Source organism: Budorcas taxicolor, chromosome 16 (assembly GCF_023091745.1).
Source record: "Budorcas taxicolor isolate Tak-1 chromosome 16, Takin1.1, whole genome shotgun sequence".
Classification (NCBI taxonomy): Eukaryota; Metazoa; Chordata; class Mammalia; order Artiodactyla; family Bovidae; genus Budorcas; species Budorcas taxicolor.
Window position 1 is genome coordinate 57279552 of NC_068925.1, and position 23664 is coordinate 57303215.

Sequence of the window (23664 nt, forward strand, 5' to 3'; positions counted from 1 at the left end):
GAGGCAGGCTGCTGGTACAGTTCTAAAGGCCTGACTGTACGCAGGCACTTTCCAAAGTCAACCAGCTACTGGAAGTGGGCACCTGCCTGGGTCCTTGTGTCAGAGCAACAGGGCGTGTGACTGTGCACCTAGGCTGTCAGGAACTGTACAAGTTCTTAAGAGTCACAACTGGTGTTACTCCAGGCCAGTGTAGGGACAGGGAAGCAGCCATCACCCCTCAGTTCTGCCAGGTAGTCACAGTGGCCTGAAGTTCTGGGGAAACTGGCTGCCATGCTGGGAGGTCTTCCTGCCTCCAACCCCAAATGGATGGATAGGTGGACCTCACCCCGACCCCACCCCAACCAGCGAAGCTCCTCTTTCCCCTTGTGGTGCCGTGGTGCTAGGTAGCCTGGATCCTCCGTGTGCCCAAATGACCCCAGATTTCCAAGGGCTGGTCAAGCATGTCCACCCTGCTGGGCAGGTTCTGATAAGCACATTCCATCCTTCACAGGAGGCAAGAGTTGGTGGCGCTAGGCTGCTTGGTGTAAGCAGAAGGAGCAGAAACTGCAGGGGTGGCTGCCCTCTGACTGACGGCCGGGGGCCGGGGTAGGGGTGGGGAGGTTTGTATAGAACATTCGAGAGCCTCCCTGAAGTTGTTTACTGGGTCACTAAAATAAAAATAATTCTACAAACATCCTGTTCTTTATCCATGAGAAGGCTAATAGTTGAGTTATATATACATGAGAGTCTTTATAAACTGATAATGCGCTTCACAGTTTAATTTTCAAAAATAAGCAATTAAAGTCTAAGATAAATACCAGAAAGTGCCAAAATGAATGCACAGTTAGAAAGGAGAGTGATGGTTGTTGGCTTAGGTTTTAAGGAAGAGGCAACCTGGAGGAGATGGAGGTCGTGTAGGGCCCCTGTACTGGGTGTAATCACATCGAAGGTTGGACATTCGAGTGGGAGAAGGGAAGCTAGGCTGAGCTGGATAGGATGGGAAAGCAAGAGCTGGGGTACAGAGGCCAACACGTACAGAGTTTGGGACTGGGAAGGCAGTGAAGAAACCTCCTGAGGAAGGTGGGTGAGATTTCAGGGGGCTTGGAAGGCTCAGCATAGGTTTGGTGTAACAGGAAAGTCCTGAATGTTGGTGAGCAGGAGAGACATAGCAATGTCAATGTTTCATTCTCTTACCTGATCCCTCTGGTAATTCAAAGTATGCCTTGGCCAGAGCAGGATTAAGGGCCACCCTGGGCTCATGGGCAGTCTGCCCTAACCAGCCAGGCTTGGTAATCACAAATATTACAATTAAAAAAAAAAACCCTTTATTAATAGTACTTTCTCCCTTAGACAAAATGCGATTATGAACTGAAATGAAATATCACCAAACCAATCAGAAAGAAACTGTGATTTATTTCCTGATCCCTTGGGAAGGGAGGCAGAGGGGAGGGGGAGAAAATCCGTGGTGTCTTAAAACTGATGCCTGAATGGGTCTGAGTTTATTTATGACTGGGGAAAGTCCTAGCATAGACCCTGTACTTATAACTCATTTTAATTTTTTAACAGCTTCTCTTCTGCAAACATTTCTTCATTAAATCCACTGTAATGTGAGAAGGGAAGGGATTTCTTGCCCTATTTCACAGATGAATAAACTAAAGAACAGAAATGGATGTTCAAAATTTGTTTAAAATTGCAAAGCTGGTCAGTGGCCAAGGGCAGACCAGGTTCTAGTTTTTCCATTTCCCAGCGTGATACTCTCCTTACTGTATTAACTCCCAAAAAGCTACAGAGAGGAATCAACAGTGGCAACCAGTTTATAAAATCTTCCAGTTTATAAAACATTCCATTTCTCAGACTCCCTGAGATATGTGGGCCTTCCTGCTTTGGGGCCTCATGAAAGCTTATCTCAAATCCCCCCAACTCTCCCCCAATCCCACCTCAACTGGTACTCCCCAGTCTCCGGGTCTCTATGCATTTAGTCTCAGCTGAAATAGCACCCCCCTTGGGAAACCTTCAACGACCTCATGAGAGCCCCTGTCCTGTACCCCGTCACTGTCCCTATGCCATCACCACAGCCCACAACCCACTTTAGAGTCACTGTTTATTTAATCATCTTGTTTCCTTTCTAGACACAATGTACTCCCCCTGTTCTGTTCTTGGAAAAATATTTGATGGGACATGTTCTTGGAAAATATTTGCACCTGTTTTGTTCTTGGAAAATATTTGTTGAATTAGTGAATGACCATATTTATAGATGAGGAAACTGAGGTTCACTGAAATTCAATGAGCTGCCCAAGGTCTCACAGCCAATCACGGCAGACGTGGCAGTTCTTCTGCCCCTAAATATCCAGGGCTCATTCCACTCTGCCATGCTGGTTTCTGGGTTCGCACCCAGCACTGTGGCCACACGGAAGATACTCAGGAAAAGAAAAAAAAAAATTGACCAATTGGAATTTCAGTATTCTGGATTTGGAGAATTCATTCAGCCTGGACTCAGAATGTGCTCAGATGCCAGATAGCCGGGGGGCATTCCAGACTGCAGGCACACTCTGCAGGCCTCTTTTGGTGACTGGCTACTTTTGGATCTCCAGTGAGGCTGTCAGTGCCAAGAAGCAGAAATGAAAGCAGTGAGACCTGACTTCTAAAGATTGCAGGCCTCAAATGGATATGGGCCTTTGCCTCACGGGGTGCCATACTGAATATTATGAATCACACGAGAGTGAGGCTATTGCCATGCTTTTGGAAAGCCCCGGTTGGCTGTGTTCCTGACACATTTTGCTGTCAGAAATTGCTAACATTCCATTTGGTAATTCTCAGACGCCAAGTCAACTGAGTAGTGAAAGTGTGTGCTGCATTCAATGTCTCAGTGCCTCACTGGTAATACTGCAAAAAGTTCTCCTTGCTTTTTTCCCTCAGAAAGAGGAACTCCTTTGGCTGGCTTTTTTCTTCCTTCCCTGAGCCTGGGTAGTTGATACAACTGAGTCCAAGGAGGCCAAGGAACTGCCCTTTCCCCTCTCTATGGTGCACAGTTCAACACAATGCACATCTGTTGAGAACCTACTGTGCGCACAAGGAGCTTCTTTTTTCTAAGGCTCTCCCAGCTAATGCTGCCTAACAAGATGTGAAACTTGCTGCCAACCACCTGGGTAAGGGATTCCAAACTAAAGACACAGACTGTGAAACAAGGAATTTATTTTTGCTTGGGAAATGGATGAGCACAGGGGAACAGTGAAGCATGACTAGCTAAATGTTCCAAGGGAAACACAAGCAAATGGTTATGGGAGCAGCACGAAGGAAGCTGTTCATCCCAATGAGGGAATCTAGGCAAGGCTTCGAGGAGGGTAGGATTTGAAATGGCACCTGCCATGAGAATGGGATGATTAAATGCAGTGAGGATGAGAATGAAGGGATTCCAGGCTGTTCAAGAAAGCACAGCTGGCTCAGAGAAAGAAGCCAATCAAGGTGGCCCAGGCACCGGGCCCAGATCTGGAGAGTTTGAATCTGCCATTGTTACCATGGCAACAAACAGCTCACTCTCCCAGCCAGCTGCTCTAATCCATGGGATTCCAGGCAACAGCTTGGCCCGAGGTGAGAGTTCCTAAAGCTGTGGCCTGAGGAGAAGAGATGCTACTGGGAGACTTGCTCTCCCTCCTCACCTCCTTCCTTATTCTGACTTGAATGTCCAAGGACAGAGCAGGGGTAACAAGATGATGCACTGGGCCAAGGACCTGCCCAGGGGTTGTTTTTCATGCTTAACCATGAAAGCAGATTGTTGCGTGAGAAAATCTGAGTGGCTAGTCAGTTTTCTGCCTCCTTCCCTCTCAACTCCAAACATGCTTTATTTCTTTGTATATTCTTAAATGTGTAGATAATCCCAAATTCCAATCTGGGGCCATGAGGGTAACCAAAGTCAGTTCCAGCTGGCCTAAGATCAAAGAGATTGCTCCAAATGGCGACCCATTCCAGTATTCTTGCTGGGAAATCCCATGGACAGAGGAGCCTGGCAGGCTACAGCCCATGGGGTCGAAGAGTCGGACACAACTGAGCAGTTAAACAACAACTCTTTCTCACACACACACACACACACACACACACACTCACACACACACACACACACACACACACACACACACACAGTTAGCCTACCCATGTAACAGTACTATAAACATTTAGCCCAAGGTTGATGGAAACCAAATGAGTTTTTTGTGTAAGAAGGGCAACCTGAGGTCACAGGCTGCAAGCTGGAAGCCTGTGAGGTGGATGTGATCAGTGAAGAGAGGCTGGCTGAGACATAGCTTCCAGCGAGTCCTGTAGGGATGCCCACACTAGCTGTGTCACTCTCTCAGGTGGACCAGCTTGGGTCAAAGGCTGCTCGCCCTCCTCCATTCACCAGCTGTCTGACTTAGGAAAGTCCCTCTACCCCTCTGTTCCTCAGCTATAAAAGAATAATCAGAATAGACCCTCTGCCATTGAATTGTTATGGAAATCAGATGAGCTGAATCATCTTTGTCACGTGGTTAAAGCAGCGCCTGGCCCACATTCCATAAATGTTAGTTTTATCTGTCAGGCCCCGTGGGTGTTGAGCTTGTGACCCCTGCTGTAATCCAGCAGTGGGGAGTTCAAGGATGCAGAAGGGACCACAGTGATTGATGACTCCCACGTGTAGTGTGGCAAGATGCCTTTGGGTGTCCTGGTCAGAGCCCATGAGGAATGCTCTGGCCTATAAAACTAGAGCAAACTCTGACCTATGTGTACTGAACAGCCCTCAGTACACAGGGCAAGAGAAAGGAGAATTTAGTGACCTGGGGACTTTTTCTGGAATCACAGTTACATAGAGATCATCACAATTGAACATTTCTGTCCCTCTCTCCTACCTCCCTCCCTGATAATGCATGTAAGATACTGTAGATACTTATGTAGTCTTCCTATTGTATACTTGTGGTACAGATGCTGTTCATATCCACTTTTCCACTTGATGTAGACTATTTGAGAGCTTTTTCCTCTAGGAATTCCCCGTGCCTAGTTCAGTGTTGGTACATAGTAGATGCTCAGTAAATTCTCGTCAATTGGTTAGTGAACCAACTGAACGGTTATGGGATCGGAGAGCTGAGAGTGTCTGTGTGAGGCTGTATGTTACCTCCTCCAGGTCAGGGTGCCCACAGTCATCCCTGGGAACCTGAACCCTCATATCTCCATGAGCTTTGCAATGGCCTCTGCAGGGCCAAGTCAAGGTGCTATAACAGGGTAGGGCTACAGCAGTGGAGGGGACCAGGACTGGGGCCTGTGCAGAACAAGAAGACCTTGCTTTCACAGTTGGGGTAGGAACCCAGAATAGCAGCTCATGACTTAGGTAAGTTGAGCCTGTGAAGAACAAGAAGACCTTAGCTAAGTTGAGCCTGAAGAGCCAGCCAAGCAGGGGTGAAGCAGATGTTGGGGATGCCGCAAGTGGCACAGTCCAGAGCCTGGGTGGTGGGCAAAGAAACGGTGGCACCTGCAAGCAGAGATCCCAGAACAGGCTCTAATTCCCGGGGTAGGGGGAGGCTGTTTCTTCCACCTCTAGATGAGGGGGCATGACTGCGGCTGGGCTAGGCTGGGCTGGGCAGCTTCCTAGGGACAGGCAGAAGGCCCCTGCAGGTGGGACCTGTGCCTGGTTTTGGTTTTTACATTCCCCCACAGCCTCCAGGATAGTGTTTGACACACATAAAGACTTTAAAGAAATGTGTATGAGAAAAAAATGAAGCCAGAAGGACTTCCCGGTGGTCCAGTTGTTAAGAAATCTGCCTGCCAGTGCAGGGGACACAGGATTGATCCCTGGTCTGGGAAGATCTAGTCTGGGACAACTAAGCCCATGCGTCACAACTGCTGAGCCCATGCTCTAGAGCCTATGAGCTGCAACTACTAAAGCCTGTGCACCTGGAGTCCAGGCTCCACAACAAAAGAAGCCACAGCAATGAGAGGTCTGCGCACTGCAATGAATTGCCTCTTCTCACCACAACAAGAGAAAGCCCATACACCAATGAGGACCCAGTGCGGCCCAACGTAAATAAATAAATAAAATGCAACCAGAGCCAGGCTGGGAGAGCTTCTGCCTTCTAAAGCAAGGCCAGCAGGGCTCCCAAGAGTTTTTACAACTCTCCTTTTGTAAGAGAGGGGCTGAATGTGAACCAGGGAAGTTAAGTGAGGGCTGAATCTCAGCGAAAACCCCTGGGAAAGAGGAGCAGGAATTATCCACCGGGGAGAGTTGAGATCTTTCCACCAGGCTGCTGCTGCTTGTCCCTGCAGGCCAAGGTGAACTGCCTCAGATATGCGATAGCCATGAGTTTGGAAGTCTTGATGCAACAACCCCATCCTGAGATGAAGCGGAGAACTTAGAGTTTTAGAGAAAGTGGTTTAGCAGTTCATTCTGTCTGCTCCAGGATCCCAGACACCTCTACAGACTCCTCACCTGGGCAAGGGGAGATGTCTTCACAGCCTTGCCCCTCTCCCCACCCTGGTCCCTGCCTTCTCTTGTCTCCTCATGTTTTCAGACTGAGGGAACAAAGAAAGCTGTTCTAGGCCTTTCCTCATCTCCTTTCCCTCATACCTGGGCCACAGCTGCTTATTTATTTATTTATTTTTGGCTGGGTCTTCGCTGCTGCTCAGCCTGTTCTCTAGTGGTGGCAAGGGGGGTCTACTTTCTGGTTGTGGTGTTTGGACTTGTGGCGGCTTCCCGTGTCGTGGAGCACAGCCTCAGTAGTCATGGTGCACAGGCTTAGTCGCTCTGCAGAATGTGGAATCTTTCCATACTGGGGGTGGAACCCACGTCTTCTGCGTGGGCAGGTGGATTCTTTACCACCGAGCCACCAGGGAAGCCCCCACAGCTGTTTCAAGAAAGCAAATGAGTTGAGTCTCGGGCATTGCAGTCCTGTAGCAGCGTGACAGGGCCTGGAAGTTCCATCTGCAGAAGCACATGTGTTTATTAACCTGTGTTTAATGAGCAGCTACTGTGTGCCAGACACTGGGCACAAGGAATGATGAAGTGGTGGTGCCAAACAAAGGAGGATGGGGGAGGGTCCAGCCTCACCAAGTGGCACAAAAGCTCATTTACTTATAAATGAAATAATAACAGGAACTTAGATTTTGTCTCCTCTGGTAAGTCTGTCACCTAAGAGCTGGGCTAAGTGTATTTCCTCCCTATTGTCACACCTGTCATTGCACTGGTCACACTGTATTATAACTGCATCTTTATCCATCTGCCAAAGTGGACCGTAACAGAACAGCTTCTGATTCATCATTGGTGGCAGCTGCAGTTTCTTTGTAGGAGAGGCTTATAAATAACACTCTGGAGCCAGAGGAAGAGAACTTAACTCTTGGTAGAGGCCTCAGTTTTCCTCCTATGTCAAATAGGTATTATAGTTGGACTATGAGGATTAAGTGAGAGCAAGGATATGACTTTCTTAATGCAATGCCTGGCACGTAAACAGTCCTCCAGAAATGCTGCTGGTGTTACCTATTGCTTACTACTTAACCACACCCAGAAGGATTTGTAGTTTACCCAAATATTTTTTTTTATAATTTATTTATTTTTTGACTGTGCTGGGCTTTCGTTGCTGCACATGGGCTTTCTCTAGTTGCAGAGAATGGGGGCTACCCTATAGCTGTGGTGTACAGGCATCTCATTGCATCGGTTTCTCTTGTTGCAGAGCGCCGGCTCTAGGCGCACGGGCTTCAGTAGTTGTGGCGCAGCGGCTCATCAGTTGTGGCTTGTGGGCCCTAGAGTGTACAGACTTCTATAGTTGTAGCGTGTGGGCTCAGTAGTTGCAGCTCATGGGCTCTAGAGCACGGGCTCAGTAGTCGTGGTGCACAGGCTTAGCTTCTCTGCAGCATGTGCTATCTTCCCGGACTCGGAATCGAACCTATGTCTCCTGCATTGGCAGGTGGATTCTTAATCTCTGCACCACCAGGGAAGTCCCCCAGATATTTTCTATCTCAAGCATCCAAATAACTCTGCATCTCTGGGACAACAAGAAACAGAGTTTAATATCTTTCCTTAAAGCATAAGATCAAAGGCAACAAATAAGGGGCCAGGTGTGGGAAAGCATGCCACTTCATATGCCTCTTATCCTCAAGAAAGGAAGTGAATTTACATCTGCTGATTAAAATGTTAGAGAAAACAGTTTGATGGTTCCTCAAAAAGTTACACATAGAGTTACCCAAAGATCTAAAAATTCTGCTCCTAGGTATCTACCCAGAACAATTGAAAATAGGTACTCAAACAAATCCTTGTACTTACATGTTCATAACAGCACTATTCACAATAGCCAAAAGGTAGAAACAACCCAAGCGTCTATCAACAGATGAACAGTTAAACAAATTATAGTAAATACACAGAATGAGTAATTATTCAGCCACAAAGAGCACGAAGCACCAGTAAAGGCTAAAACGTGAATGAACCTTGAAAACATTAAGCTAAATGAAAGAAGCCAGACACAAAAGGGCATACATTTATAGGAAATATCAGAATAGATAAATCCATAAACGCAGATTGCCAGGAGCTGGGAAGAGGGAGCAACAAGGGGTAACTGCTTAATGGGTCTGGGGGTTTATTTTGTAATGACAAAAATATTTTGGAACTAGAGGTGGTGATGCTATTAATACAACATTGTGAATGTACTATGGGCTTCCCTTGTGGCTCAGAGGGTAAAGAATCCTCCAGCAATGCAGGAGACCCAGGTTCAATCCCTGGGTCAGGAAGATCCCCTGGAGAAGGAAATGGCTACCCACTCCAGTATTCTTGCCAGGAAAATTCCATGGACAGAGGAGCCTGCCGGGCTACAGTCCATGGAATCACAAGAGTCAGACACGACTGAGCAACTAAAACGTTTAATCAGTCCCTTTTGTGAATGTACTAAATGCTCTAACCCTAACCCTAACCCTAACTTTTTTTATGGTGTGAATTGTTCACGTTAAAATGATTAATTTTGTGTAATGTGAATTTCACTTCCATAAAAAAAAAATGGGAGGAGAAAATATAAAATTTATTGAAAGCTGATAGATGATAAATGGAAAACAATGGTATAGTTTCCATTACTAAGGTTTAAGAAGTATAACATTGTTGATTTGATTATCTTTTTGGTGTGTATTTATTCATTCCCTCCAGTACCAAACACTGAATGACCGTATACCTCAGTGGTTGAAGTATTCCTTCTTGAAAGAAAAATTTATTTTTTTAAAACATCTGAAGACTTATTCCTGGAAAATGTCAGTCAGGAGCATCAGACCTTCTTCCCTGTGTGTCACATGCCCTGTGACCATGTCCCTTCCTCTTGTCCCAGACAGGGTGGGGGAAATGCAGTATTTCTACCTGAACATGAAATATTCTTTCCACACCCTGCTGTGGAAACCTGTACCATCTATCCACTGAAAACACAGTAAAAATCAGCTCTTTCCTCAGAGGGGTCAATAATATCTCCCTGCAAAACTGCACGAACCCAGTAGTTGGAACGCAGCGAGTGTCCTAAGGCACTCGGCACATCATTGCTTTTTTCTTGAGCCAGAGAAGGTGTTGGGCCAAACATCCTGCAGGGAAGGGTCTGAGTTTCTCTTCTGGAAACCAGGAGCACTCTGAGCAATCAGGTCATGTCTGGGTGGTACGCTGTGCCCGTGTGCTCTCCTCTCCCTGGGCGGTCTCATTATGGGATAGGGTGGGTCGCCCACGTAATGAGTCTGGAGGTTTTCATCTAGGCCGTGGCTGTCGCTACTCTGGCAACTGCCGCTTGGAAGAATGTGCGCCTTGGGCAGGAGGGGATGTTTCAGGTCAGGACTGGAAGGTAGAGTGAGGGAGGTGAAGGTGGGAGCCATCAGTCAAGAATCAGAAAGGAGCCCGACCGATGGGGTGTGTCTGCAGGGCTGGCCCTGACAGTGGTGTATTCTCTTCCAGCCCCACTGCTTCTCCCCAGCAGAACATAAACAACCATGATATGCTTGATGTGCTGGTAGAGCAGCCTGGCGGGGGTGGTGGGAGGGAGCAGCGGCTGTCACTTTTGTATGCCTCAAAGTCGTAGCATCACAACTCAACCAATAGCTATGGAGAGCCTAGCGTGCACACTGCAGATCTGTGTGAGCAAGAAAAGTTGGGTGGACATGTGTTTACACCCTGTCCCTGATCGCTGGGAAAGTCACTGTGACCCCAGCATTAGTTCCTGGGGGATTTGGGGCCAGTGTGCCTGAGAGGCTCCCTGGAGCCCTGGGCTGCTGTGGAGTCTTTACAGCAGAGGGACTTTTGAAAGCTGGTGCTTTGTCCCTTTGGTGGAGCTGCAGAGAGACCTAGGATCAGAAGTTTTGAAAAGACACAGCCCCAGGATCTCAGAGGCTCCGGGCTCGTGTGCAGCTTTCCTCTTTTCTTATTTAAGGTGGCCACAGCCACATCTCATTTAGGTTAAGACCCAGCATGTGCACTGCATGCCATTCTGCTCCCATGATACCAAAGCTAATTGAATGTCCCAGTTTCCCCTGCCTAATTCTCCGCCCCCAAACCGTTGCCTCCACACTCATCTCTAAACCTATGTACCCCCAACTTTTGTCCTGAAAAGGACATTAGAAGACTAAAAGTATTAATACTATTATGTACAACTATCCTTATTGCTGAGGGCTTCCCTGGTGGCTCAGCTGGTAAAAAATCTGCCTGCAATGCAGGAGACCTGTGTTCAATCCCTGGATTGGGAAGATCCCCTGGAGAAGGGAAAGGCTCCTCACTCCAGTATTCTGGCCTGGAGAATTCCATGAACTGTATAGTCCCTGGGGTCACAAAGAATTGGATGCAACTGAGCAATTTTACATCCTTATTGCTTTTACATTTTTCCCCTCTCCTGCCAATTGTCTTTTCTAACTTGCCTGGAAAACTAAACAAAGTTGTGGATGGGCTTTCCTTAAGCTTATCCAGCTTGAAATCAGGGTCGTATTTAAGAAGAATAAAAGTCTACTGAGAAACATCCCAAGAGGAACGAGTTATAGACAGTTGAGAGCAAGGCTTGCTCTTTGTTAAAAAAAGAAAGACAGCTGAGAGTCTGCAATGACTTACAAATCTTCAGTTCTGATCAAGAAACATGGCTGTGATTAGGTTTCCTTTCATTTCTTAGCAACAAATTCCATGGAGCAGTTTGCTTACAAGCGTGGGAGGAAGCCTCTTCCCAGGGCCGGGATTCGGGTCGGACGCTGCCACAGTCCCTTGGGAGTTACCCTCAGAAAGGAATCCTGTGTTTGGGTGGAGTTTGTTTGGGAGCTCAGCTGCCCGAGCCTGGTCTCCCACTCACGTCCCCAGGTGGTGCTCTGCTCAGATGGCTCGGGCTGATGCGGGGGACACGTGGGAAACCTGAGCTGCTCGGCAGCCCTGGGGACTGTCTATCCAAAACTGTGCTGCAGATTTTCCTTCCCCTGTTTTGTCTCTTCTGTGTCTGTGATGAGTCTCATGAGCTCCTGTGATTCACTCATAGCCTTTCCACTGAACAGTGAGTTGACTATCATTTTGATGTGTAATGACGACCCCAAAATGAAATACCCATGTGTATTTCCAGACCCACTGGTCTGGAAATAGTCTTCATGACAAGTTTCATGAAACACTAATAAATAGGTTTTAATAATTCAAAAAGACATATGCACCCCAATGTATATTGTAGCACTATATACAATAGCCAGGGCATGGAAGCACCCTAGATGTTCATCAACAGAGGAAGGGATAATGAAGTTGTGGTACATATATACAATGGAATATTACTCAGCCATAAAAAGGAATGAATGTGAGTCAGTTGAATTGAGGTGGATGAACTTAGAGTCTGTTATACAGAGTGAAGTAAGTCAGAAAGAGAAAAACAAATATCGTCTATTAAAACATATATATGGAATCTAGAAAAATGGTACTGATGAGCCTATTTGCAGGGCAAGAATAGAGATACAGACATAAACTACAGACTTGTGGACACAGTGAGGGAGGAGAGGGTGGGATGCACTGAGAGGAACACTGACATATATACACTCCTGTAAAACAGATACAGGGAACTGCTATGTAACACAGGGAGCTCAACCTGGGACCTAGAGGGATGGGATGGGGGTGGGTGGGATAGAGGCTCAAGAAGGAGGGGATAGATACTTTTGGCTGATTCGCATTGTTGTATGGCAGAAACCAACACAACATTGCAAAGCAGTTATCCTCTAATTAAAAAAAAAAGATTAAGAAACGCCCCCCCCCCCAAACCAAACAAACCAGATTTTAGTTCATTAAGGCAATGGCACCCCACTCCAGTACTCTTGCCTGGAAAATCCCATGGACAGAGGAGCCTGGTAGGCTGCAGTCCATGGGGTCGCTAAGAGTCAGACACGACTAAGTGACTTCACTTTGACTTTTCACTTTCACGCATTGGGGAAGGAAATGGCAACCCACTCCAGTGTTCTTGCCTAGAGAATCCCAGGGATAGAGGAGCCTGGTGGGCTGCCGTCTATGGGGTCACACAGAGTCGGACATGACTGAAGCGACTTAGCAGCAGCAAGGCACCCAGTATTGTATCCCTTCTTGAGGGAATCTCTGGGAATTCTTAACAACAGTTTGAGGCTTGACACTGATGAAACAGAAGGCTTGGGTGTGTTAGAGAGACTGCTGTAAAGAAGGAGCACGCGCGCGCATGTGTGTGCATGCATGTGCGTGTGTGTGTGTGTGTGCTAGGTCGCTTCAGTCATGTCCAACTCTGTGAGACCCAGGCAAGGATACTGGAGTGGGGTGCCATGTTCTCCTCCAGGGGATCTTCCTGACCCAGGAATTGAACCTGCATCTCTTACGTCTAACCTGCATTGGGAAGTGGCTTCTTTACCACTAGCACCACCTGAGAAGCCCCTTAAAGAAGGGGCTACTCCTGGTTACCCCCAGGGGCCACTGGAGGGAGAATGCAGCCTTTAAGTACAATCTTTCCACTTCTCCCCTCTGCCAGCCTCTGAGTGCCTGCCTGTGCCCGTGTGTGTGAGGTACAGAAGGTCCAGGTGATAGAAACCCCAGAGAGTGTTCACGGTTCGAGGACTTGGATACTGGTTCCCCCATTAACCAGCTGTTGATCCCAGCACACACTTCCCTCTCTGAACCTTAGTTTGCTCATCTGTGAAGTGAGGGGGAGGGGCTGGCTCATCTCTAAAGTGTTTTTCCATTTGAAGTCTCTGAGTCTGTGGTTACTTCCTTTTCTTCATTCAACAACCAGCCCCTATCAGAAGTCTGTTTATTTGAAAGTTCTAATGGCATAAAACTTGAGCTTCACTAGGTTGGAATATGTCAGGCTTCTCTGGCTGGGAGACAGGAAAACCACAGAGACATCTAAGCCATTGAAAGATGCTCGGATTCAGGGCTACTGCTGGTTCAACTAGCACACTGATGAGGATTACAGAAAAAAAGTGTCCCCTTTGGGTGGCCTCAGCTGCAAAAAGGGTTGGTCTGTGCCTTAGTAAGTGGAATCCTGGCTGCTTTAGCCCTATGAGCCTCCAGGAGCTCTTGGTCAGTGTACAACCTGCAGACCATTCACTTCTTTGATCTTTGATCACGTTAGGTAAGCAGTAAAAAGAGAAGCAGATACCCATCACTGCTCTGATGGAAGGAGAGTTCTATAATTATGGCCTTCAAATATTATATGCAGTTAAAAAGCTGCACGTCTGGGCCTACGATACTGCCCAAATCCTATACCTACACAGCACATCTGATTTGGTGACTTCAAGGGGAAAGATTAGTAATAATAATAAAACCCCCTTACATTTTTATAGAACCGTACAATTTATATAGCGCATTAAATGTACTTTCTTTTTCAATTTGATTCTGATCCTAACCATTGCCCTGGTGAGACATAATTATCCCCATTTTAAATGCAAAGGAAATGAAGCTGAGAGATTCAAAGACTTGTGCAAGGGCAGCTAATAAGTGGTCAAGGCAAGAATTGAACCCATGTCTGTCTAGTTTCAAGTTCAAGGTGTTTTTTCTTCCAAACCAGGTCACATAAACTCCTGATCTGGGCATTGGCAGCCAGACCTAAAGGACCACTCTACAGAGGTTTAGAATTCATCTGAGAAAGTTGTCCTTCTTGTTTTAATGAAGGTAGGACTCTCCCACAAAAGGGCCATGCCTTAACTTGCGGTATAAGTTCTGGGGAGATCTCCTGCAGATCTTACAATTCAACTAAAGTATTCATTTCTCATGTCGGGGAGTGACTCCTGGGGATTTGCTTGTTGGTTAAATGCATCCTCACCACCTGTGTGTCGTTAACCCAGGGTTCTCACCAACATTTTAGGTATCATCCTGCAAGACAGCTGGGGGAAACCATGGTCATCTCGTGGGAGTCATATGGAAGTCAGTGTGTGATATGAAGATAAGATCTGTAGGCCATTACTGACCAATCCAAGACCCTTCAGGGTCTAGCGATCTCATTGACAGTGTAATACAGTCCTGTTTATTTTTCTTCAACACTGCTTTTCTGCACAGCATCTGAGATAGTCACATCAGAGCAACCTCCACATCTCCTTGGGTTCCAGACCTGTGTACCCACTGCCTCCCATATATCTCCACCCGGGCATCTCCTGAGTACATCCAACTTAAATGTGTCTGAAGTGTTCATTGTTTTCTCCCAAATTCTGCTTCCCAAGTCCACGCTTCCTCTAGTGCACGTGGTTTCCATTACAAGCATCACAATGCACCTTCCCATCCCCAGCTCAACACCTTATAATCCTCCGTTCCATTCATTCCTCCTTAGCCACATTCACTTGGTCTCCAGATACCTCTGACTCTACTTCCTAAACCACCAAAAGTCCATGCCCCTTTTCTCAGTTCCCTCTGCCGTTCTTTTAGCGGAGGTCCTCTTTATCTCTGTTCCTTATCTCTCCAACCCGGCTTCCATCCGGCCATTAGTTCTCTCTCCAAACACAGATCTGACCATACTCTTTCCCTGTTTAAAAAATGAATTCCCACTGCCACAGGAAAGAGCTCATCATTCCTTGCATAGTAGTGTAATCTGCATTACCTGTAGCTCTCTGACCCTACCACTGAGTTTGCAGATACTCTTTCCCCTTTCTGGAATACCCTTTTCCTGGGAATGCCTAATCATTTTCAACACCTGCTCATCCATCACTTCTGCAGGTAACCCCTGGGGGAGTTATTCACTCCCCCTTTGCGCTGTTTCAGTATCCCGTAGCTAGGGCTATGATGATGGATACTATTCTTTTTTTTTTTAAACTTTATTGTTTATTATTTTTGGCTGCCTTGGCTCTTTGTTGCTATGTGAGGGCTTTCCTAGTTACAGCAAGTGGGGGGTACTGTCTAGTTGCAGTGTGCCAGCTTCTTGCTGTGGTGGTTTCTCTTGTTGGGACTCTTGCTCCCTAGAGCACAGGCTCAGAGGCTGTGGCACATGGGCTTAGTTGCCCCATGGCATATGGAATCTTCCCAGACCAGAGATCAAACCCATGTTCCCTGCATTGTCAGGCAGATTCTTATCCACTGTACCACTTGGGGTAACTATATTTTGTTTCTCTGTCTCATTTACCAAATTTCATGTCCTCAGACGGAGAAGGCAATGGCAACCCACTCCAGTACTCTTGCCTGGAAAATCCCATGGATGGAGGAACCTGGTGGGCTGCAGTCCATGGGGTCGCTAAGAGTCAGATACGACTGAGCGTCTTCACTTTCACTTTTCACTTCCATGCATTGGAGAAGGACATGGCAACCCACTCCAGTGTTCTTGCCTGGAGAATCCCAGGGACGGGGGAGCCTCGTGGGCTGCCATCTATGGGGTCTCACGGAGTCAGACATGATTGAAGCAACTTAGCGGCAGCAGCAGCATGTCCTCAGATGCAAAAACTGTACCATTATCTTTGGACTCCCAGGCCCTGGCATATGGCCTGACACACAGTGAGCATAGTAACTTTGAAAGAATGGATGGGATGGATGTACATCTCTCTTTGATGAAATCAGTAACTCAGCTTGTTGAGTGTTCATTATTCTCTTGGGGTTAGTATTCAGGGGAGAGGGTGGAAAGCATCCTTTCTCTATTCCACACGTTTGCTGTTGTTTAGTCTCTAAGTCATGTTCAACTCGTTTTCGACCCCATGGACTATAGCCTGCCAGGCTCCTCTGTCCATGGGATTTCCCAGGTGAGAATACTGGGGTGGGTTGCCATTTCCTTCTCCAGGGGATCTTCCTGACCCAGATATTGAACCCATGTTTCCTGCATTAGCAAGCACATTCTTTACCACTGAGCCACCAGGGAGGGGCTTCCCAGGTGATGCTAGTGGTAAAGAACCCACCTGCTAATGCAGGAGGCATGAGAGATGCAGGTTCAATTCCTGGGTCAGGAAGATCCCCTGCAGTAGGAAATGACAACCGACTCCAGGAGCCTGGCAGGCTACAATCCACGGGGTTGCAAAGAGTCAAATACTACTGAAGCGACTTAGTGCGCACACACACACGCATGAGCCACCAGGGAAGCCCATTCCACGGGTTAAATATTAACAAAGTTTGAAGGCTAGAGAAACATTTGGTTTTCAATGCATTTCTTTCCTAAAGTTATATCTGGACTGGGGATGGGGAGACAGAATCTCAGATAAAATGAAAGACTTGATCAGATTTTTCAATACATCCGCCTCCCCAGCCCAGGACTGGGCAACAGGTAGACACATCAGGCCAGGAGTTTGATGGTGACATCTTTGCTGAATTCTCTAGGTGGAACATGGAAACCATTTGTACCGAGGTTAGGAACAGCCTAGCATCAGTGCTATCTTCAAGTCGTGCTCCATATAAATCAAGGCTCTTCCTTACCCAGCAGGACTTCAGAATGAGGGTCCCTTCAGATGACCTTCGGGTTCTTACGCTCTTGAGCTGAGTGAATTAAATGCAACAGCTTTGGGAGAAAAGTGCTTCTCAGATGCTCAAGGGTACCACCCTTCCTCATTCAGCAGAATTCTTGCAGCAAGTGGACTGCCAGTGTTCTCTGAGAAATTAAAGCCGTGTTTGTCTGCTTCAGTTTCCCTTTCGGTTGGGCAAGACTGGTGTTCCCACAAGCTAACGTCTATAGTTTATTTAACTCTATTACAAAATGTATTCCTGTGAAGCTCTTCAAAACACTAGGGAACCAGGTCTCATTGTGTCCTCCTTCAAGGGTGGGGAGGGGAGTAGGAGTGGGACCCTTGAGAGAGGCAGAGAAGTTAGATAGCAGTCTGGGTCACAGCAAATCCCCTGAGGCTCAGGAAATAGCAGAAAGGCTCCCATTCCAGCCCTGGCTCCAGGCCGTATTTTTCTTGTGGCCAGTTTCTTAGACCCCTTGAAAATTGGGCTTCGCCTAGAACAATTCAGAAACCTGTGAGCCTGGCATGCTTTTTGGAGGGTCTCAGGTTTTGACTTCTTCCGTGGCAAACTGAATGTCCCTCTGTCCCTTTCAGGCCGCTCCTGCCGGCAGCTGTTGTCAGAGTCTGAGAACTCCACCCCAGAGGCGGCTAGGAACCCATGTGGACTCAGCCCAGAAGCAGATGTCAGGCTGCTGAGAATCCTTGCAAAGCGAGGGGTGGGGGGGAACCCTGGAAGTGAGGGGCAAGAAGCTGTTTGGAAATGATCTTCAAATTTCACTGATCTCTGGGGTTGGACTCATCCTTATAGAGGCAAGGAGTGGGAAGTCCCCTTGCCAACGGAAGGCACCTTAAAAAGTATTTAAACACACACACACAGACAACAACCAAACAAACTCTTGAGACTCACCTTTGAGTCCCACCGGAGGGCTTCCTGCAGGCGCAGTCGCCTGGGGATCCGCCGGGTGCTGCTCCAGCGAAGGCGGCCGAGGTCCCGGGTGTCTCCTCGGAAGCCCCTGCGGGTCCCGCGCGGTCCTGGCCCGGAGGGGAGGGTCAGCGGGGGCTGCCCTGCGCCGCGCGTACCTGCCGCCGGTGGCGAGAAAGGCGCCCTCTATGTCCCCTGCCCTCCCGCGGGCGGACGCTTCGCATTTTTGAGGTTTCACTCCACTCCGTCGTCCTGTCCCTGATGTCAGAGGCTCGACTTCCTGAATCAGACTCGCTGCCCCTCGCGCGTCTTGGGCTCGGCCCACACTCTCCACCCCGGGCCCGGGCCCGCGGAGGACTGGTGCCCTTGGACGTGGGCGCACACGGGCCCGGACGTGCCCTCCTGCCCGGGCTTCCCGCCGGCTACCCCCGTCCCCGCCCCGCCCTTACGTGTCGGTGCCCCAGCCGTCCCGGAACACGCCTCCTGCAGGACACAGCCGCTCCCCTGCCTGCCTGCGGAACCAACCAGTCCCTCAGTGGCTTTCAGAGACGCAACAAAGTTCCCAGAGTCCTGAGACCTATTTGGGAGGGAAAGTGGGCTTAAGTGAAAACAGCCCAGCTCTTCCTAATGGAGCAGCCTTCTCGGAGAGAGGGTGGGAGGTGATGGAGAGGGTGCCCATGGGGCAGACTGGGTGAAGGTTCTAGTGCCTTCACTGGACTCCGTCCAGTGACCACACAGCCCATGGTCAGCGCTGTGTGTTTGATGCGGTACTCGCAACACCTTGGAGAAGACTTTGCACGGCCATAAGAAACAGTGTGTGCTCCAGCAGGAGCTGTCAGAAGCAGAGACGGAGGGGGAAATGCCTTCACAGAGGTCTCAGAGTTGCTTCCCCTCTCTTCCTCAGTATTGCCCTGCATCCACTCTTTATTTGGAGCTAGTGGTCAGGTGTCCAGCACCTGGGAAGCTAGGAAATGAAAGAGCTGCCCACCATGTGGGAAGGACTCCAGACCCAAAGTTTCTGATGACTCATGGCAGGGGGCTCAGTGTTTCCCAGGTGCTCTGTGTGTGGGAAGCCTGGCCCTGGAGTGTCCAAGTGTCCTTCCATGTCATGGACCTGAGATGCTGCCCTCTTGACTCTTTCTGCCAGGTGCCCAGGTGCCAGGTGCTGAGCTGTGTCTTCTTGCCCTCCACCTCCTGTGCTTGAGTGCTGGTGTCCTTTGGCCTCTGCGGGTGGGTGTTAAAAATGACTAGGGCCACCAGCTGTTTCCAGGGAGGAATGAGCGATCTGTTTCTGTTAGTGACAGAGAAACCATATGGCTCTGAGTTAAAGACCAAAGAGAAAACCCAGCACTCCCATAAGAAATGCCAGGGATCGTTAAGGAAAGAGAGAGAAAGAAAAAAGTTTTCCTCCAGTGGAAGGAAATTAGATAAGACCTCGTTGCCAGAAACCTGGGTGGAGAAAACTCAGTCTGGATTTGAACAAGAAGAGGGGGAAGGTGGGTTCCAGAAGCAGGTGGGCTAACAAGTGGTCAGGTAGGGCCAGCAGAGATTGGACGATTGGGCTGGAGAGATTGCTTAGAAGGGTCAGGATGAGGAGCTTCTCTTAGCAGATATGCTAACCAAGGTGGGAAAACACTCCCTCTCTAACCTCACTGAGTCTAAACTGTCTACCTATGTATTAATAGAACTGGTTCCTCTGACACTCTTGAGCTGAAAGCCAGAGTCTAACAGAGCCCTGAGCAAGGGATGGGGTCAGGGCAGGGGTGGAATGAGGCCTTGAGTGCTGGCCTGAGGATTTGGGAATGGAGGTTTCCTTTCATGCTAAGGACATGGCAGTGTGCCAGGAGCTTGGCACAAAACGTATCACTCAGCGTTTTGCAACATAGTTGTGAGATGTAGTATCGTTCTCATTTTACAGATGAGAATCTCAGGTTCAGAGTAGCTCAGTAACTTCCACACAGTCAGATAACTCAGAAGTGGTGGAACCCAGATCTGAGTCTGTTCCTGGTCCCTCCAGCCATCCTTTCACTACTATATCATCAAGCAGAGGAGGAAAGCCCCTTCTGTGAAGGAATCCCACATGTGAGCAAGGGTCACATTCGGGCCTGGAATGAAGTCGATTGAGGAAGGAGTACAGAAGATGCTTTCCTGGAAAGCTGGAGCAATGTTACACATTGGTTCTGGCCTACATGACAATTTTAAGGGTTGTTTTTAGAGGAGAGGACAGAAAGCAACTAAACAAGAGAAACTGAGGCAATTGACTTGAACCTAGGGCTTTATGGTCATGGCTATCAATGGTGGAAATAAAATGCCAGGCCTAACCATAAGGTGCTCTTCTCAGGTGGCGCTAGTGGTAAAAGAACCCACCTGCCAGGGCAGGAGACATAAGAGACGTGGGTTCGATCCCTGTGTCAGGAAGATCCCTGGAGGAGGGCATGGCAATCCACGCCAGTGTCCTTGCCTGGAGAACCCCATGGACAGAGGAGTCTGGTGGGCTGTGGCCCATAGGGTCGCATAGAGTCAGACATGACTGAAGCCACTTACACGAATACGTAAGTTGTATCTCTGTAATGTCTCGATAAGTGAGACTGCTTTCTCTGCCATCTCTTCTGTGGCAGAGAAAGCAGTGGGCAAGAAGGCAGATTTGCTCACGGTATTTTGCAAGGCTTCCAAGTCTGTGGAGGGACTGGCATTATGAGGAAGATGCAATTATGGTAGAAGTAAAGGAGTGGGCGACTGACCAGGATGTTCTCACTCTGGGTGGATGACGCAGTCCTTACAAAACAGCAGGTTAGAGCACAACCTACTGCTTTATTCTCTTGGCACAGAAATCTCAGGTCTGATGACCTCATGGATGGCCACAAGCCACCACGGTGCTGTTACATTTTGCTTAATCCTCATTATTTTTCATGTTTTTAGTAAAGATATTTGAGAGTGGTCAAGAGGTTAGTGGACTCTAAATGGAGTGGAACAGAGCCTTCAGTTCAGTTCAGTTCAGTCACTCAGTTGTGTCCGACTCTTTGCGACCCCATGAACTGCAGCACGCCAGGCCTCCCTGTCTTTCACCAACTCCTGGAGTTCACGCAAACTCACGTCCATCGAGTTGGTGATGCCATCCAGCCATCTCATCCTCTGTCGTCCCCTTCTCCTCCTGCCCCCAATCCCTCCCAGCATCAGAGTCTTTTCCAATGAGTCAACTCTTTGCATGAGGTGGCCAAAGTACTGGAGTTTCATCTTTAGCATCAGTCCTTCCAAAGAACACCCAGGACTGATTTCCTTCAGAATGGACTGGTTGGATCTCCTTGCAGTCCAAGGGACTCTCGAGAGTCTTCTCCAACACCACAGTTCAAAAGCATCAATTCTTCGGAGCTCAGCTTTCTTCACAGTCCAACTCTCACATCCATACCTGACCACAGGAAAAACCATAGCCTTGACTAGATGGACCTTAGTCGGCAAAGTAATGTCTCTGCTTTTGAATATGCTATCGAGGTTGGTCATAACTTTCCTTCCAAGGAGTAAGTGTCTTTTAATTTCATGGCTGCGTCACCATCTGCAGTGATTTTGGAGCCCCCCAAAATAAAGTCTGACAGTTTCCACTGTTTCCCCATCTATTTGCCATGAAGTGATGGGACCAGATGCCATGATCTTAGTTTTCTGAATGTTGAACTTTAAGCCAACTTTTTCACTCTCCACTTTCACTTGCATCAAGAGGCTCTTTAGTTTCTCTTCACTTTCTGCCATTAGGGTGGTGCCATCTGCATATCTGAGGTTATTGATATTTCTCCCGGCAATCTTGATTCCAGCCTGTGCTTCTTCCAGCCCAGCGTTTCTCATGATGTACTCTGCACAGAAGTTAAATAAGCAGGGTGACAGTATACAGCCTTGACGTACTCCTTTTCCTATTTGGAACCAGTCTGTTGTTCCATGTCCAGTTCTAACTGTTGCTTCCTGCATATAGGAATGCATATAGGACCTGCATATAGGTTTCTCAAGAGGCAGGTCAGGTGGTCTGGTATTCCCATCTCTTGAAGAATTTTTCAGTTTATTGTGATCCACACAGTCAAAAGATTTGGCATAGCCTTAACATCTAATTAGAAGAAAAAAAGAAGCCAAACTAAGCTGATCTGTGAACAGAGACTGGAGATTTGAGTGACTACCCCCTGCTAACTCTAGCACCTGCTAAGCTCTGGTTTCACATCAGTATGTTGGGGACAGAAGTTGTTGCCTCTCTCAGAGGGTTGAAAATCAAGGCGTGTGAAAATCAAGGCGGGAGGGCATTGTGGGGGAGGGGTGGTATTTAGCATAGAACCATAGTCTGCTGTGAAGGCCAGGTCTGGCACACTTGCTTTTCTTTCTTGATGATACCCTGGACCAGATGGTTGACTTGCACTACTGGCCTGAAACTACCCACCTTGTGCTGCCTGCAGACACTGTCCTTTCAGTTTGCAAACTCTCTGAGTCCAGAAGCCATGTCAAATATAATGTGTTTGCACCCAGGAGAGTGCTGCCCCCAAATGGGCCTGTTCTTCAGGGAAAGTGAAAGAAAGTGAAAGTGAAATTGCTTAGTCACGTCCGACTGCGACACCATGGACTATATAGTCCATGGAATTCTCCAGGCCAGAATACTGGAGTGGGTAGCCTTTCCCTTCTCCAGGGGATCTTCCCCACCCAGGGATACAAACCCAGGTCTCCCACACTGCAGGCAGATTCTTTACCAACTGAGTCACAAGGGAAGTCCATTTTTCAGGAAAGGAAAATATTAAACTGAGGACATTATCTTACTCTCACCTTAACCTGGGCTATATTTGTGCCTGCAACTCTTGGGCAAGGATCTCAAAGCATACCGGGCTACAGAAAGTCCCGGATCAGCAGCCTGGATTCCCTAAGGCACCCATTGAAAGTCAGAAGGGTGACTGACAAGATGCAGGCTGTTGGGAGAAATGGTCAGCCTATAAATGGTGCGGGTTGGATGAGCACAGACTTGTCCACCAGATCCTGAAACTCAGCAGCACTGAGGAACCACGAGGGAGGCAAGTTCAGGACAAGTCGGCGGAAATACTACACTATGCAGCAGGTCATGAATTTATGGGATGGATTATCTCCCAGAGGTGGTCCAGGCTGGCAACATAAATGGATTCCAGAGGGGTTTGGAACAGACCTGCGAATGGCAGAGCCCTAAAGAGTGCTGGAAGAAGCCGATATTGACTCCATGTGGTTGGGAGTTCAGGGTGGCCCAACAGGCCCTGAACATGAGGTCTTGCCTGGATTTGAGCCAATGGACATGCTCAATTCTACAGTCTCCATGGCCTTTGCCTCATGAAGGTAGCAAAACCTCATTCTTTTTACCTTAGCCAAGTATGTGCTGCAGATGCTTTCTTTTATTTTTAGTCTCATGCATGTTCAGTTTTAGCAGGTTATCCTAAAAACAGTGAGTTTTCCAGCTAAATTATAACCATTCTGAGAAAGTATTTCCTCACCCCACCTCCGCCAACCCCTCTCTCCAGCCCACCCCTTGTAGCCTTTTTTAAAATGCATTGCTTTTTCATTTTAGCTTTGGATTTCTAAGCAGATTTTGAGAGCCTGTTTTCATATCGGTTATTATATTTATCTCTTGCAATTAGATTTCCATTCCCTAAACTGTCTAATTCTGACATAAATTACTCTAATTATGAAAGCTCCTCTAAAAAGAGCAGTGACAATATACTTTTCTGGGGAGCGCTTTTCTACACAGCATCCAGAGCGTCTTCAATGCTGTATCTTGGATGCCCGGGGCGGGGGCGGGGTGGTGGTGGAAATCTTACTTTTATGACTATAGCTCTAAACCTTGGCATTGGGGGAAGTTGAGGAAGCTCGTAAATGTCTCCTCTGGCAATCCCCAGGTCTCCCCTCACACCCGTGTCCATCTGCTCCATTTGCGCTGTACTTTCTCG

The 23664-nt window shown here is 48.0% G+C and overlaps 1 long non-coding RNA gene across 1 annotated transcript in view; it reads right to left on the reverse strand.

Annotated features, from left to right (window-relative positions):
• The window catches only part of LOC128061464 (uncharacterized), a 37218-nt gene extending 19163 nt beyond the window's left edge, over nt 1-18055 (reverse strand). The window contains exon 1 of the long non-coding RNA XR_008200734.1: nt 17720-18055. This is a non-coding gene — a long non-coding RNA (uncharacterized LOC128061464). The remainder of the gene's footprint in view (nt 1-17719) is intronic.
• Between the last annotated feature and the right edge of the window lie 5609 nt (nt 18056-23664).